This window comes from Coffea arabica, chromosome 10c (assembly GCF_036785885.1).
Source record: "Coffea arabica cultivar ET-39 chromosome 10c, Coffea Arabica ET-39 HiFi, whole genome shotgun sequence".
Lineage (NCBI taxonomy): Eukaryota > Viridiplantae > Streptophyta > Magnoliopsida > Gentianales > Rubiaceae > Coffea > Coffea arabica.
In genome coordinates this window covers 45,633,101-45,639,100 of record NC_092329.1, presented here as the reverse complement: position 1 = coordinate 45,639,100, position 6,000 = coordinate 45,633,101, and positions in this window count along the sequence as shown.

The window sequence follows — 6,000 nt, the reverse complement described above, 5'->3', positions numbered from 1 at the left end:
TATTTTTAAATACACTATTATCTCAAAATTCCTTACCTCAATGAATCCCTCTCATTATTGCTCCCTATCTGCCCTCAATGCAAATTTTCTTTTAATAGAAAATATTATACAAATCTGCACTAATGACAAAAAATATATCAAACAAATATGACACAGATACATGTAGATATGAAATCAATAGACATAACAGATATAAGAAAACAATATAAATAAAGATAACATTAATACTCCTATATATCTTCCATCTGAATGAATCACTGTAACCTAATATATTAGTGCATGTCTACTGACAATCAGATTTGATTAAAACTAGTTCAAGTTCAAAATGAAATTTACATCTGACAATAATGGAGAAATTGCAGATCTAAGAAACTAGATTCTAAATCTACAAAATCTCAAATTTCACAAAAATAAAAAACTAAAAAACTCTCGCAAGAAAAAATCCAGAAGAGAATAAAACTCTTACTAAAACAATTTAGGAGAGAATAAACTCTTACTAAGAGATCCTAGGAGAGAACATTCTCTCATTAGGAAATCTTAGAAGAGAATTTATTCAAATAAAAGAGACTTAAAGGTATAAAAAGTACTTCCTCCCATGGGGAAAGACCAGATTTGGTCTTTCTCCCATGAGAGAGATGAGAAGATCTTGGTTGGAAGAATTCTAGAGAGAAGGGAGAAAAAGGAGTTTTGAGTAAGAGTAATTTTTTTATGCACTATCAATATATACATGATCGGAAATTTTTTAAGTTTCCAACATATCTCGTCAATCTTACTATTTAAAATCTAAAAATAAAATTCAAATAAAAGTAAGCCTGTTACATTTGAAAATATTATCCTAATCTTTTCAAATTAGATTCAAATATAAAATTATCCATTATCATTGAAATCTTATACTTATAAAATAGAGTAGCTTTCTTGCTTATTTCTTCAGAATTGTTATCATGTCAAGAATAATTGGTTCATCAATTGGTCTAATATTTTCTGCGTATTCTTTTCTCTTTGAGAAGATTTATTTATGTTCATTAATGATCTAGATATAAATTTTTGCCTAACTTTTTTAGGATTTTTGGATTATGTAAGATTATTCTTGGGATTTCAATGCTTCACTATGGGTTTTGATTTGCTAATTTGATGAACACAAATATCCTTCACTTCTTCATTAATATACTTATTTTACTTTATAATATGGATTATTGTCATTTTTTGATTTCATGTGTAGGACTTCAAAAGTTGTGTAATATTCTACTTTTGATTTAGCCAAGAAGATTTGATTTGAATAGGTAACCCTTCAATCTATTAAATACACATTGCATTAGTAATTTTTTTTCATGATTTTGTATAGTGAATGTGAATTTATTGTTTCAAATTTCTTTCTTGAAATTGCCTCATGTCCCATTGAAAGGATGAGGAAATCCGTGGGACTGCGCTTCCTTTACTGCTAACGCAATAACTTCTTGATTTGTTTAACTGTTAATCATCGGATGGAGTAGTGTAAACTATTTAAAAATTGTTGGCACTTCAAGAATTATCTTTAAGTGTTGAAATTATACTTTTTTTCCTTCTTTTTTTATACTTTTATGGTAAGAAAATATTGTCTACATATAAACAATAAGAATTTCATTTTTTTTTATTTTTTAGCCTATACCTACACAAATTACAGTAATGATGCAATAGGTAAATGTTGTGCAAAAGAACTATTTAAGAATTATTCAAGAAGATTAATTAATTCATCATTATATGCTTTTGTTTAGTACATTTAGATTAGAGAACTCAAACAAAATAAATTATTGTGTTAATTTTCTTTAATTACTCTGACTTTTGATCCAATATATAAAACCTTTTAAGGTTCATATTTGTCCCTATTGTAAATTTTAATTTTCACATATCCTCTTTAATGTTTCAAACTATTTTTTCAATAATTACACTCTCTGAAGAGATTATAAAATTTATCTACTAAATAAATATCTTTATTTTCGATATTTATTTTGATAATAAGTTAAACTAAAGAAATAACCCGTGCAAGTGCAAGGGATAAGAACTAGTTCCAAATGAAAATGCTAAACAGCTACACTTTGTCCATCTCCGAGAAAAAGCAGCCCTTGCTGTCCACTCTTCAAATAATTAGATATAATTTTCAAAATTTATAGCTACATAATTCAGTTTGAATATCTACTGCACGTCGAAGTCTAAAATCTAATCTGATTATATCTCTACTTCTAATTGACCTTTGATTCAATGCCTTCAAGCCAGCTATATTGATGTAGGAATGTCACTTGATAAATGTCACATACTAAATGGATGTAAAAAACAATAAAAATATCAAAATGAATGTGGTCGAGGCAAAGTAGAAGGCTACTATTGATGCATGAAAACGATTTTTCAGCATTTATCGTACTATTTCTTTCTTTATCTAGCCCTCTATTGCATTTATCCCCGAAAAAAAAAACACTCAATTGCATTTTGAAACCTCCCTGGAATGTGTAATTTATCCTTTCATTAATGCAATCTTGTGGCATTAAAGAACATCTAGGACAATTTGGTGTACATCTTGCGGTTGAAAATTAAATTCTAAGTCTGGCAGAAGAATGGTGATGGGTATGATAATTTCCCGCACTGTGAACTTTGTACCGTTTCCAAACGCTCTCATTTCCATCACTTTCAAAGCATTGTGAACTTCGTACCGTAGTATTGTGAATGTGGCAGCCACGTATGGTGGTAAATTGGTGGGAGGCAAAGGTTGTTGACCATCAAACTAAATTTTTGGTGGTGACCACCAAACCAAAGGGCTGCTGGCGGCACGAGACTTCAATTGACTAGAAAAATCCCAAATTGAAGAATTGGAAAATGTGTAAATTCAAATCTTATGCAATTTGGATTCTTGGTTACCACTAGTAGGTCAAATACGTCGCTTGTTTAATATATTTGTTGGACTGAAAACATGATTCTATGCACATTGTCTAATACTTCTGCAATCGTGTTAGGAGGCTTTACAAAATTTGACGATTCAAAACCGGAAAGTTTCACATCAGAATTGTAATTTAGTCAAGCATGGTTTTTTAGTTATCGATTTCCATTGAGATAAAAAACAAAAAATTCAACCGCAAGACAAATGGTCAAGGAGACAGAAAAAAAAAAAACAAAAATTCAACGCAAGACTTGGAAAAATATCTCATTCATGCATCTGCCGACTGAAAAGGGCTGCAATTTCAAAAATATCAGTCTTACAATCAACTACCCACTAGGCTTAGAGATATGATAGTATTAAAATGATGTAGAATCTTAAATATCGTTGTCATATTCATGAAAAAAAAGGAACCAAAGTTTTCATGGTGAAAGAATTTTGCATCTTAAGATGGTTCAGGAAAAAGAGTGTAAGTGAGAGATCTTCGATTTGAGTCAAGTATAGTTTTTTGTTATCAATTTACATTGAGATATGCAACAAAAAAAAAAAGAAAATCAACAGGAGACAAAAAAAATTTCAACGCAAGACTTGGAAAAATATCGCATTCATGCATCTGCTGACTGAAAATGGCTGTAATTTCAAAAATATCAGTCTTACATTCAACCACGCACTAGTCTTAAAATGATGTAGAATCTTAAATATCGTTATCATATTCAAAAAAAAAAATAATTAAAGGAACCAAAGTTTTCATGGTGAAAGAATTTTGCATCTCAAGATACAAACAACTAGTATCGAAATAAGTTGCAGAGAGGGATGGGTTGGGTGGTCCAATGGAAGAAGTGTAAGTGAGAGATTCCAAATTTGAATCCTCCCACTTACGCTTAAAAAAAAAAAAAGTTAAAAAAACTAATATTGAAATAAGAAGATTTTTGCCTCACAAAGGTAGCATATAACAAATTATAGGTGCATTAGCAATTTTTTTTTACTGTCATTTCTGTGATGTTTTGGATGACATATTGGAAGATTATCGTGTCATTTGTGCCCTAAGTAATGCTTTAGCCTGCATGGCACTTAACTTCAAAGAATCCTTGTTAAAATTTTATGTCAACATCGCAGGTGCAACAAAGAAAGGCTTGATGACAAGAAAAGTTGGTCATTTGTTCTTAGCATTTGTGGACTTGAAGGAGGCAAAGAAAAGATATTTACTAAGAGCACTTTTGGCATGGCATTGGTGGTAATAGACTTGAAATTTGTGGTGAAGTCAGGACCTTTGATGAGGAGGGCAAAGTTTGCATACTAATCTTTAATGATTAAATCACTACACTTTTCAAATACATCATTAATTACTTTGAATAACACATATAAGTTTAAATTTAGATTAATGGCAAGCATTCTGCACTACCCAAACAAAAAAAAAAAGGGTTAAGACCAAGTGCATGTTCTAGTAACTGTACCAAGATTCTAATTGAAGATCGTCCAAATTTACCTAAAATCAATCCTTTTAGAACTTTGTAGTACTCAGAAGTCACAAAATTACAGGAGCAATGCAACGAACTACATCCAAAGTACTCAGAAGTCACAAATTACACTCAAACAAACCAACTACAAAGCTCCATCCAGCAACAACATCTCCACGGATCACCTCCACAATACAACTAGAATTGCGGCCGGCCTATTTAAACAGGAATGATTCAACATATTCATAGAATGTTATAATCATTAAAAGAATATGCATGATCGTTAAAGACAAAAAATAAATCAGCAGATAAAATTAAAATACAATTATAGAAATACCATAGATGTAAGAAGAATAATACCAGTAATGTCTCAAAAAATAAATTACTTGACAAAAATTGAGTGAGTTTTTTTGGCTAACCTTTGTAAAATGTGGAAGAATTGAGTTTGTTTCCAACATAATCTCATTTTTGGAAAATATTTTAAAAGTAATCTTCTTACATACCTTCGATTATAATCGACTTACTACTACATGAGGCGTGGATTTGCAACTTAGGGATCATGGAATTTTTCTGATTTCCGAGCTTTATGTCGAATCACATAATCTTAAAAGAAAAAAAAAAGGGAATCCATTCAATGATAAAAAGTTTCATGTTTTATTTTTCTTTGGAAATTATGCCAAAAGAGGAGAAAGAAAATCAAAAGAGGGAAGGAGCCGCAAACAGAAAGATAGGAAAAATGAATAACACAGATTTGACTTTACCTTCTTGCTATCAGAATAATTTTGCAACAGCATTATTTTGGCAATAATTTTTTTGACTAATGTTATTATGGAAATAAACTCAGAAGAATTTGTTAGAATAGAAAATTTGTTGATTTTTCTGGATCGTTTCTCTATGCCTAAGCCTCTGAATTCTTCTTATGATATACATTATCCAATTTTCTGGACTCTTTTGCTGATTGTTTAATTTTACTTATAGGCTAAAGTCAATAAACGTAGAAGACTAAAAGATAATGCCCATTTTTTCCCGGACTCTCTCTCTCTCGTCCTAAAACCTAGAAATCTCCTGGTATACACAATCATGTTAAACAAGTTTTTTTTTTTCTTCTTCTATTTTTTTTTATTACCGCCATGTTAGACTAGTTTCTTACTTACTAGTCATGACATTTGACTTTCTATTACATCATTTTTCTCATATAGAAAATTGTACAATCATTCCTTCTCCTCGTCAACTTTTGCCTGCTTGACTTACGTTTGCCCAGATTTGGGCCTCACAAGTTCCATTTTAGTCCATTTGAAGCCAGAACGATCATTGTAAACTTTTTTTTTTCATACTTCAACTTCTTTACTTTCTATCTAAATTTATCTGTACCATAGTTCGAGGGGTGCTCGAGTCGAGTTGAACTTGAGTAGTGCACTATTCGAACTTGACTCGAGTTAAAATAATTGAGCTTGAATTGGACTTCAATTTATTTTACTTGATCTCAAGTTTAATCAAGTCTAATTGACCTCAATCAAGTCTAGTCTAATCAAACTCACCTAAAAGAATTAAAATTTTACATATAATTTTAAACAAAAGATATAATAACATTTCAAATAATAAATACCAAATATATATATATTTGAAGTCAGATTAGGCTTG